Here is a 12,880-nt window from a genome sequence, read left to right as displayed (position 1 = left end):
CTTCTCTGGCTACTCTGGCTAAACTCTGGCTGAACTCTGGCTACTCTGGCTGAACTCTGGCCGAACTCTGGCTACTCTGGCTGAACTCTGGCCGAACTCTGGTTGAACTCTGGCTACTCTGGCTGAACTCTGGCCGAACTCTGGCTAAACTCTGGCTACTCTGGCTGCTCTGGCTAATTTCACGCACATGATATGATGACCAAAATTAACGACGTTTGAGACAATGTGGCGCGGCGTTAGTGAAATTCTATAGTTTAACTACAGTTAGTATTCGGTGGTTATTTTTTAACAACTCGTAAAAAACGGTTATGGCGTTGATTTTTAACAATAACTCTTAGGCTAATGTTTCCTTCTAAATAATCAAAAAATTAAAAGCGATAGTATTGTATACAGGGTTGTCAAATTATCTCTGTTTTATTGTTTTATGCTTTTGTTAATAATTACTAAATGTATACAGTTCAACAACTTATGAATGACAAATACATCGATTTTAACGGTACAATGAAAACCAATCTATTCATATAAAGTTTGATCAAAGGAAATCGCATAACTTGAGTCGATACTGACATATATAATCCACTGAATAGACATTTTGTTGTTTTGCCAATATCTTAAATCTTACCTAAATAATGTCTTTAATTTTGCAGGGTAAGAGAACGTATATCATTTTTGTCATACTTCAATTAATTTGAATGAATTTAAACCATATTGCTAACTTCTTTTCATTATTGACTAAATTACACACGGGTGGTAAACGCGCAATCCAATTCCCACTGGGAATACGCTAAAAATGGGCTGCGCGACTTCCGGTGCTGGTGTTGCGCATCAATATATACAAAATCGAGGTAGGTGGGTTTTTGTTTTTGTAAATAATGACACATTTACGAGTGCTTTCGAAAAAAGCAAAATGCTATTCGACACAAAAATGAATAAAGATCATATGTGTGAAATACCAACTTATTAAATTAAGAACCGGCCCTGTTATCACGAAAACTCTGCTGGCTCGAGCTGTCAAAAAAGCATGGAATCATGAAAAATGCAAATTTTCTAACTCTTGTGCCTTCTTTCTGGAAATGTGACGCTTCTAATGATCAAACGCGTGTAAAACAGTCAGGAATATTACATACACTTGAATGAAATGTTACTTTTGGGGGAAAGATTGGCAAAAAATAATCGGGAATGGGGTTGCGCACCGGGAATGGAGTTGCGCGTATATATTATATACATTATGATGTATACGAGCAGCTCCATTCCCGGTGCGCAACCCCGTTCCTGATGATTTTTTTGTCAATTATGTCCCCGTAAGCAGGATTTGAAGCAAATAATTTTGATATTCGTTACTTTATAACAGTTGAGTTATCATAAAAAGCATCAGATGTCCTCAGATTAGGCATATGAGGTCAGAAACTCCCATTTTTGTTGATTTCATACTTTTTTCACGCTTCGTGTCGCCTGAGTTTTTGTGATAATAGAGCCGAATCATAAATTACAAACCAGATATTTTACACATATGATGTATTTTCATATTTGTGTCGAATAGCATTTTGCTTTTTTCGAGAAAATTTATTCTTGTCTCATACTAAGCAAAATCATAACTTCACATACCTCAATTTCGTCTTTTTTTTACGCGCAACACCAGCACCGGACGTTGCGCAATCCATTTTAAGCGTATTCCCAGCGGGAATTGGATTGCGCGTTTACCACCCGTGTTACAGATATTATCTTACGAATATGAACAAAATGAGCTGTTATCTGTGACATAGAATGATATTATTTGACACGAAACTTGTCTAGTATGTCCTAGTATGTCCAAACTAAGCTCTTTGTCATCAAAATTGTGTTGTTGTCACATAAAAGATATCAGTGTTGCACTTAATCGAACTGGTATTAAATTTTGTGTCAGCTGTGTAAGTTTGGTCAGTACCTGACAACAGTTTTCACAACTGCACATTTTGATACCACCACCCATTAACTGAACATTAACCGTAAATGTTCGAGTCTTAATCTTGACTGTCTGAAGATTTAGACCGAACCTTTCAGATATGTGTAAAAATTTCAAGGTAATTTAACCCCTGAAAATGAAGAAAAAGTGTAAATAAACTATGTGTCGATGTTTGTGTCGATGTTTTTTGTCGAGCTTTTGTCGCGTCGGCATTTTGTCGTGTCGGCGTTTTGTCGTGTCAATGTTTTGTCTGTCGATGTTTTGTCGCGCTCCCAGTATAATATTGCCTACGTAACTGTATTGTCTTCTTGTATTTAATTATAATAATCTGCGTGTTATATATTCTGTATACTAGTTATAATTGCTGAAATCAAACGAGATTGTCACACATTTAAATCATTGAATCCCCTTTGTCCTACATGCATTGTGTCTTAATACAAACGTTTATACCTTTCCGTAAACGAGCGACTGCAACAACGGACATGCCCGAAGGTGATACGGAAATCGATAACAACTTGATCAAATGAGAAAAACACAAACTACAAACTTAAATATTTGATTTTGCATGATTATATATTTAAAATTATAATATGAACAATAAACAGGAATATCATACGAACCTTAAAATATTAGCAAGCAGTGTAACTAGTGCAAACTCTCAAGAGTAATTATTTGCAAAAGTTCGAAGAAAACATCATCAAATGAAAATGAACATGAAAATGCTTGGACAAATTAATGCGCGGACATGAATTAGCGCACATGCGATAGCGCTAAGAGCGCTGTTATTAGTACACCGCTAAAATAAGTAAACCTACAGTAATATTAATGCGATTGGACTGATGTTCACAATTTTCTTAAACATCATCTCTGAATCTACTTGTCAGAATTATACCAAACTTGATCTGTAGCATCCTAGCAAGGTCATAAGTAAAGTTTTTTAATCCGCCATGAGTGGTTGGAGGCTATAGGAATGGTCTCCATCTGTCCATAACATTTCTTGTCCACTCTGTATCTTGGGTCAAATGATCACCTCATCAAGATGATATGCAGAACCCATGAGTCAGCCATGTCGGCTCAAGGTCAAGGTCACAACTCGAGGTCAAAGGTTTAAACCTTCCATTTTGTGTCTGCTCTGTATGAGACTCCTAAACCCCTTGAAGAATTTTCATGAAACTTTGATCAACTGATTACCTCATCAAGACAATGGTGGGTCAAAAACTCGGTCACTAGATCATATCAGAGAAAATATTTGTCTAAACCTTGGAAGAAGATCATTGCTCCAGGTCAAAACTCAAGAGACCACGTTTTTGGTCCATTTGCCCGAATATTTGTTTCCATGAAATCAGTAGGTCAAACATGTTTACTCTGTTATTATGTGTTTCTCAGGTGAGGGACCTAGGGCCATTTTGGCCTGGTCGCCACCTTGCCTTGGTCACCTCCCCCCCACGCCTCCCAATTTTCATTTGTAATTTTCAATCAATCAATATGTATAATCAACATGTAAAGTTTTGTACCCCCCCCCCCCCCCCCACACACACACACACACAAAAACTTTCATTTTCTGTTAATTTGATTTTGACTAATGAAATCATTTGCTTCTTTGTAACATTATTAACTTTTTGCTGGATATATTTTTTTTGCCGTTCCTCACCACAGACCCTTTCGGCTGGGGATACCAATTCATCGAATTTGCTTGTTTCAAATTAAAATGGGTATATCTCCATAACTAATGAAGATAGTGATCTGAAATTTCATTTATGCCATCAGATTGACTTGGACAATCAGTGAAGATACATATTGACTGAATTTATGACAAATTACCTCCCTTTATTTTTATGTAAATGAACATACCTAACAGCTTCTAATGAGATTGGTTTGAAACAGTCAAACCTGTGATAAAGACCACCTCTGAACAGAGACCACCTGTCTCTAAAGACCACATGTTTTGTTTCCCATTTCAACATTTAAAGTGTATTTTAACCTGTGAATTAAGACCACCTCCCAACAAAGACCAAATTTTCGCTCCCCCAAGGATCTTTGTAGACAGGTTTGACTGAATATATGAATACTTTTCTAATATATTATTTTAAAAAGCTTGTACTCTGTATCTTCTACATGCATATACCAATGCATGATTACCTCCCCTGATTTCAATAAAAATGGATTTATCTCAGTAAGTACTTACAGAACTCCTTTGAAATTTCATTATTGTCATTAGTTGGACTGAGACAATCAGGGTAGATAACTGTTGAGTGAATTTATGACAAACTACCTCCCTTTATTTTATTTAAATGAATATACCTCAGCAGCATCTAATGAGATTGGTTTTAAATGTTATTTAAGTCTTCCAGGGTAAGAAATAGTCGTGCTTGTACAAAAATGCAGCATTTGAGCCCAGGGCCCTCAAACTTGATATGGAGATTGGCCCTGACTAGTATGTGAATCATAGGTCAAAATAGACTGTTACAAGAAAATATTTGTCCTGATTATATTTAATGAGTATGCCTATGTGATATATGTCAAAACTTGATCTTTTTCATTAAAAGCAATGGTACACAGGTGAGCGATATAGGGCCATCGTGGCCCTCTTGTTTTCGTTTTTTATCTTCATCAATATTTATTATGAACTTGTAAAGTTTTGTACCATCACCCAGTCACCTTAACAATTCCACCCCCCCCATATTTTTTGTGACTGCTCAGTGTCGTCAATGTTCATCGTCAGTTGTCCGTCGTCCGTCCGTCTAACATTTTCTAAAAAAATCTTGAAAACCGCTGTGCAGAATTCACTAAACTTAACAGGAATGATCCTTGGATGGCCCCTTTTCAAAACTGTTCAAAGAATTGAAGAATTGCCAACCGAATGGAAAAACTTTAAAAATCTTCATGTCTAAAACCGTAAGGCGTACAGCCTTGATATTTGGCGTGTAACATCATCATGGTCTTCTAGTAAGATTGTTCAAATTATGCTTCTAGGGTGAAAAGAGGCCCAGCCCTGGGGTCACTTGTTATACGAGTTTTATAGGAATAAATACTTAACAAGAAATATCTTTAAAAATGATGGTCTGCGAATTGTAATAAGGAAAGAAGTTTATGAATTTTTCATCTAACATTCATCTTTCATTTAACATTTTTCAAATTGCAAAACTAAACACCGCACTTTAACAATTTAAATGGTTCTCTTTTAATTTTTCGCAAAGGTTTCGTAGGGTTGCAATTTTGTTTCTTTTATCCTTAGACGAATAATTACAGAAGTAGTTTGATGAAGATTCATGAAGCGGTTCATGAGAAGAGGTCATTAAACGTGTTTATATTTTTAGCTAAATTGGTCCCTATCCCCATCTGTAACAAAATAGCAGGAGACCTTACGATATTGTTACACATCGAGTTTGATAAAAATCCATTACATTTTAGTGGTTAATGCGAAGAAAGGCATATCTACTTTTAGCTATAGTGGTCCCTAATAGGGCCAAAGTTCCTATATAAATAAATTTGGAAGAGGACCTTATAATGATGCTCCAGACCAAGTATGACAAAGATCCACCAAGTTGTTCATGAGACGCTGTATAAAGGCATTCTAGTTTTAGCTCTAGCAGCCCCTAAAAGGGGTCAAATGTCCCAGCTGAACAAAGTTGGCTGCGGGCCTAATAAAGATGCTACAAATCAAGTTTGATTAGAATACATGAGAAAAAATCAATTAAAGCATTTTTTTATTTATTATTTTTATTTATTTCTAAAATAGGTCAACTGATCCCGCTTTAACAAATGCATATTCGCTATTCATGAATCTTTGGACAATGACGTCACACCTATAAAAAAGTGAAGGTCAAGCAAAACATACAGTTGTAATTATTTCAATATTTATGTTTGATAAGCAAGGTTTGACCGTAGTCATATCACATAGATAAACTGTATGCAGCGTACCTTCATTTCAGTGTAATGAGATTCAGTCATTATATAGCATATATATAATAAAACAGATTTCAGCTGAGTTCAATATTTGCATACCATACTAAAGAAAAATATTCATATATAATAAATCAGTTAAATAATTTATAACAAATATATCAACGCAAACATGTACTCATTTTAATATGCAATCTGAATAAGTCACAAAAGCAAGAAACCTTTTCATATACAGACGACAATTGTAACAAGGAAAATCTTTTAAAAAGCACTTCTCTACATAAAAGACTCTTATCACACCCTTATTCATGTGATACGCAGACCGTATTCAGCTCTTTCTTTAATTTGATATATGTTGGTATTTGAACAGGTTTTTATCATATTTATTAAACTTACTTATCATTTTGAGATATATCAATATTCTTGCTAAATATACTGAGTCAAAGTTAGCTTTAAAACTGTGAACAGCGTCGTTTAGGATAAACGCTTTGTCTACATTTCACTCAGCGTAGCACAATCAACAGAGTGAAAGAAATTGACACTCTCGTCCAATCAGGCAGAGTGTTGCATACATCTTCCATTTTGATAAATTATCTATAATGCCTTATCAAGTAGTTTGATTTGCAAACTGAAGTCACGTGGCATAGGTAATGAAAACGAATTTAGACGGCGTTCGCCGAAAAAATATCAGATAATATTTCCTAGACTGCTTAATTATAATTACCTGATTATCCCAAGTGATTAGGGGTCATTTCTCAGTGACTTTGACCTACTAACCTACTTTCTTGTTTTTTTAAGATACAGCCTTGAAACTTGGATGACATGTACAGTTTTGCACACCAATCTTAAAACTGACTTCCAGTGACCATGAATGTGACCTACTAACCTACTTTCTAATATTTTAGCATCAGTTTGCCATTTTAAACACGTGGCTCATATTACTCAGGTGAACGATTCAGGGTCATCATGACCCTCTTGTTTTAATTTTCTTTTCAGACCTTCCGCGAATATTTATCAACATGTAAAGTAGTAAATCCACACCCCTGTCACCACCCACATTCCAGATTTCTTACTTGATTGTGTTCTTCTTAAGGACATCTGTCCTGTTCCTACAGAATCAGAATGGCTGCTGTTTTAAAATAAATTTTAAAAATAAAATATTTGAATGCTTATTTACTGATTTTGAATAAAAATATTTCACCACTGAATTGTTAAATGTATATATTAAACATTATAAAAACTTCAACATTGTTGCCTCTCTGTTTAATCTTTGTTAAGGTTTTTATCTGCAATGGCAAGATGCGGTGTCTGATAACAACTTTTGTTCTGATTTCAGGATTGTTATTTAGCCAGCGATGAAGATCACCTAAGCTTACAAGATGTGGCTGTCCAGTAAATATCAGCTGTATGAAAGGCTAGAAAAGGCTAGAACAAATACACTGTATGAAAGGCTAAAACAAATACACTGTATGAAAGGCTAGAACAAATACAAGGGGTATAAGGTGTTAACTATATTTGTTGTCATTTTTTTTTTAGATATGAAAATAGTTCTTGACTTGATTTCGGTGTGTAAAGGTATTCATCAGTGTGTCTTATGGTTTACTATTTTGTGTGTACTTTGTTATTTTGGAATATTTCTGTGCGCTTAAAAGTAACTGTAGCGGGAATACTTTACATTTTGTAATTGTAAGACATTCTTAAATGACATTTAGATAAAGGCATTTAATCAAATGTCGGGTTTTCTCTATCATCGGAAAGCCAAATTATGTAGCATATCTTGTTACGCCATCTTTTTAAATATTGTATATACACGGATGATAGAATTATCATATTTAAGTTATGTTTGAATGGCAGAGAGCAATTACCTGTTGATATTTATGATATTTTGACAACTGTTCACCCTGAGCAACACTTTCATTTTAAGGTGTTGGGACATAATATATATTTAGTTTATTGTATGCTTTTTAGATATAGATGTGTGCTTGATACATAGACAAGATCATAACTGGTATGAAAGATAATGTCGCGTGACAATTTCTGTTTTCATCAAATTTATGTTGTTGCAATGCTTTCTTATTTATATTTCGTTTTCTTATACCTGAAACATGTAGCTTCGTTTGGTTTCTTGAGGCTGTAATGAGCAATAGCTTGTAGAACATACAAAGGGTTGTGTGTCTGTATTATGAGAACCCGAGAACATACCTGTAATAGCAGGTTACCAATTTTGCCAACAATAAATGACAGTTGTTAAGTTGTCATGGCTATATACTTTATGTATTCAGTGTTATTGTTGTTGTTTTTTTAAATTAGCGTAGTGAACAGTTTATTACTGCAGACATTGCTAAGAAAATTACTTTTTTACGATTGTAAGTATTTATACAGAATGATCTTCTTACCGAATGTATAAATTTGTTTATTATTTTGTGTTTTTTCTGGTCATTTGAACATAATTCATTTTTGTAATTATTTATCGACAGTGGTATTTCCTGCTTACGTTTTATTAGTTTTCACTAGTGTTACCTATAGAACGTCATAAACATTTGTGTCAAAGACGTCTGAACAGAAAATGTCATTTATTCCATTAGCTGGAAAGCAGGATAAGCTATGTAATGAACAACTCCCCATGCAGCTATGACGTGCCTTCAGTTGTAATTGGCATTCTTGCACCTAAAGCAGCACTCTTTTGTCAGAATGAGTTTGAATACTTTAAGTTTGTAAATAAGAATAAAAATACAAAATACCCTGAATGTTTTGTGCCATTAGTCATGTGTGTCGAGTATAAAACTGTATATATTGTTTGTAACTGTTTGAATATGTGATTATTCCTGTTTAAGCTGTATTTAAATATTGTTCCGACTTGTACTTGTGTGCTTTTGCCATGTACTGTGATAAACTGTTTAGAAATAACCACTGTTTCCATTCTCAATAGTAATAATTCTGATGGCCATAAGAGGTGTTGATGATGTTTGATTTTGTCAGCTTCTGGATTCTGGATTCATAAGGACCATCCAGCTTCATCTACACTAACAGGAAATTAACCCCCAGTGACTGAAAATTGTTATGCTAAAGTATTTGCAAGAAAACGCAGTTTGTATAGGTTTTACTGAAGTACCTTCCAACTGAATTTCTTTTGTAATTTATAGATTTTTTCTTTTGTTTGTGATCATCTTTATTAATAGACCTAATTTCTTAGTTTCTTAAGAGGCCTAATTATTTAGTTTCAGTGGAAGCAGGTTGGGAAAAAAACGTTTGTACTGAATTTTGAATGGTTATTTCTATTCATATTATAATATGTTAACGACATCGGATATTGAAATGTCACCAGAAGCTGCGATTAGCTATATAATAAACAACTCTCAAAACTCTCCAAGCAGCTGGGTCGTGCCTTAAGTTGTTATTGGCACTCGTAAACCTAAAGCAGCATACAAGTATCGCCCTTGTGCCAGTTACAACATTAGACCTGCGGTTATCGTTTGACATGTATGTAGTACTCATATTTTGTTTATACTTTTACATAGTTATTTCCGCTCTTAAAGGTGTGTTGATTAGAGGTCTACCATTGGTTGCTCAGTTCATCAATAGTAGTTGCTTTAATTTTGGACAACATTTCTATCCGCTATTAATTTAGTACATGATATTTTCTTTATTTGATATGTTTCTGTATTATATGAAATTATGCTTTCCTGTATTATATAAAATGTTTTTATCTAGAGACTTTATCATATTCAGATTTTCTTTATTCAGCGTTTTTTTTCAGTTAGTTTCAGTTAGTAACAGTTGATTATTACATTATTGCTAAGGTTTGTAAATAAGACTGAAAATGCACTGAACGTTATTCGATATAAGTAGAGGTGTCGTTATTTGTAGAAATGTCATTCTTTTGCTTATTGTTCGCTGTAAGTTTTCAGAAATAGCAGCACACATTTTACTCTTCTGATTGTTCAGCGTTTACCAGCTGATTGGAAATAGAGCTTATTGGTTTTGTCCATTGTTATGATAAAGCTCTGGATGTTGTTGAGAGTAATATTTCTTATGTCCATAAGAGTTGAAGTTGCGTTGTTATTTAGTGATCATTATGTTGTGGTGATGCTGGGTGTTGGCATCTGATTTGCTAGCTTCATCTTACACTAACCTCTAGTGACTAAGAATTTATATACCAAAGTTTTCAAAAGGAAACACTCTTAATATTCTTATAAGAAGGTCGGGCTAGCTGATGGTTTTCTTTACTGAAGTACCTTAATCTTAATCTGATAGTGCATGTACAAAATATCTATGTTGGAATATTTTTTTAGTTTGTAGATTTAATCTTTTGTCTATGATCATTTTTCCTGAGAGGCCTAATTATTTAGTTTAATTGGAAGCAGATAGGACTATAACCTTTTGTACAGATCTCTATCAGCTGTTAATTTAGTACCAGATATTTTCTTGTTTTGGTATTTTTCTGTATTATATAAAATTATACTTTGTTTTATGAACCCATATTATGCAATAATTATTCAATGTCTGCTTGCTTCACCACTAAGAAAATGTTTTTAATCAGAGGCTATTGCATATTGATTTCCTTATTCACATTTTTTTGTCAAAAGGAGTTTGAATTAGTAACACTTGGTTATTACATTATTACTGAGGTTTGTAAATAAGAATAAAAATGCACAAGCTGAAGTTTGTAAATAAGAACAAAAATTCACTGAACGTTATTCGATTGTTTGCAGAGGTGACGTTTTTGTATTAGTGTCATTATTATGCTTATTGTTCGCTTTGGTAGGAGATTTTTGTGTCAACAGCCATGTGTAGCGCGTATAAATGTTATACATTGTGTGTAACTGTTTGAGTGTGTGAATGTTCCAGTTTGAACTGTATTTGAATATTGTTTCGACATCATACATATACTACATTCTGAGAGATTTATTTAGAAATAACACTACAGATGTCTTAACTGTTTCACTTCTGATTGTAAAGCGTTTAACAGCTGAAGTTAGGTATTTCTTGAAGCAGGAGTTTATTTATGTTGTCCATTATTATGACAAAGCTCTTCATGTTGTAGACAGTAATATTTCCAGTAGCTTTATTCACTGATCGTTAAGTGTTGGTAGTGTTAAATGTAGTCAGCTTCTGGATTAATAAGGACCTACCAGCTTCGTCTTGCACTAACCCCAAGTGATAAAGAATCTGTATGTCTAATGAATGGTTTCCTTTACCGAAATACCTTACTACCTTTTTCTTACAGATTACCCATGTTTTAATTACTTGTAATTTGTAGATATATATTTTTTGTTTGTGATTTAAATCCTTCTTAATTAAAAGGCCTAATTTCTTAGTTTCTTCAGAGGCCTAATGATTTAGTTTCATTTGAAGCAGGTTAGGACTATTGCCTTTTGTACAGAATTTTGAATTGTTATTTGCACTCATATACATGTATAATTTTGTTCTAAATCATAAAAGCTATAGTCAAATTGTATGGATCGATTTTTGACGACTATTAGATCTTTGAGAATAGTTGCCTTATAATGTTATTGTAAAAAGCACATTATTTGAGAGTTACCTCAGCTATGTAAAGTTAATGATCCTGTTAATTTTGTTGTGATTAAATAAGCTATCACATGCTAATATTTTGATGCAGGATAAGTTTATCCAGTTACCAACACCTTCGAGAAGTTTGACACGGTTCCGAGCTCAGGTGCGTATGAATTGAGCCACGAAGGCTTTAGCCCGACAGGTTTAATATCTAACCATCTGAACGATGAACAGTGGTAAATTAAACGATAAACCACAAGAAAGCCTTGTGAATTGTTTTCATTCTTATATGCTGACGAAGATGTTTTGATAAACATTATGTTGTACTTCATTTATCATTGTAGTCATGAATCGCACGTCATAGTTGACGTCATAATGTTCTCTTACCGGTCCACTTTCAACCATTGTTTATCGCAGAATATACAGGGCTTGATTTTCTTTGTTTAACTAGAAATCAAATCTAACCATGTTAGAATATATCTCTAAGCAACTTACTTCTGCTGTGCTTTCTCTGGAATTATCAAAGAATTTTATTTGAATTTGAAACGAATATAAGGATGTTGTAATTCTTCAAAACTTCAAACTGTTGGAACTTTGTGTATTTATGTTATAAATACATTTTTGCACTACTGTAATAGTAATATTTCCTATAATATTAATATTACGCTGTCGCACTACATTCTTGAATAATTAAACGTATTGTTTTAAGAGGTATGAACAAAGATATTCTTCAACTTTGAAGGTCAGTTTTGCTGTCATTTCAACATTATACGGAAGTGCTCAGATTTGACTTTAGCTTGCGTATTGAATGGTTATTAGATAGGTTTATTATAATTGTATATTGCAAAGCCATGTACAATATGTAAGGAAAACGAAAAGCGCTGAAGTTTTTATGATGGAATGACATAAAATGGACACAAGTCGTGTATATGGATATGCTAAGGGCACTACTTTTTTGTAAACTGATGTTGTAACAAATGACGTTTATTCAAAACTTTGTTATGCCTTATATACACGAATAAATACACTTTGAAGAATGCGTGGTTTTGCTTTTTGTAGCAATCCGTCCTTGTGACGGGTCTTTTGTATTATAAATTGTATACTCAGTTGGATGTCATCAACAGCAGTATCTAGTTACAAACATTATGCAATTAAGAAAAATCGCTACCAAAAGGCTGGACTTGCGTCAAACATTTCGCTGAGATGCATAAGTTTTCATTATATATTAAATGCCTACTTTTAGCTGTCTTGAGAAATGCGAGATGATTTAAAAACTATTTGATCAATGTTACTAGTATACTTAAGATGATGTTCAGTGTTCATGAAATAGAAAATAGGGTCAATTTGATCGAGCCTGTTCATGGACGGTAGTGGAAATGCATGCAACAACCATCCACGAGTCGACTTGCTTAACTGACCATTAAATTTTGTCCCTTTTTATACGCCCGTCTGAAAGACCGGACATATGGGCGGCGTCCACAAACTTTTTCTGGAGTATTTCTTCATTATTTATTTATTTTT

At 33.8% G+C, this 12,880-nt stretch overlaps 1 long non-coding RNA gene across 1 annotated transcript; it reads left to right on the top strand.

Annotated features, from left to right (window-relative positions):
* The first annotated feature begins 219 nt into the window (after positions 1 to 219).
* LOC123549173 (uncharacterized) lies at positions 220 to 12,398 on the top strand. The gene is made up of 2 exons (XR_008371314.1): positions 220 to 845; positions 7,182 to 12,398. It is a non-coding gene; the product is annotated as an uncharacterized LOC123549173 (long non-coding RNA).
* Positions 12,399 to 12,880: the final 482 nt, after the last annotated feature.

This window comes from Mercenaria mercenaria, chromosome 6 (genome assembly GCF_021730395.1).
Source record: "Mercenaria mercenaria strain notata chromosome 6, MADL_Memer_1, whole genome shotgun sequence".
Lineage (NCBI taxonomy): Eukaryota > Metazoa > Mollusca > Bivalvia > Venerida > Veneridae > Mercenaria > Mercenaria mercenaria.
Note: the sequence above shows the minus strand (reverse complement) of the source record. Positions and strands in the feature narration are given on the sequence as shown.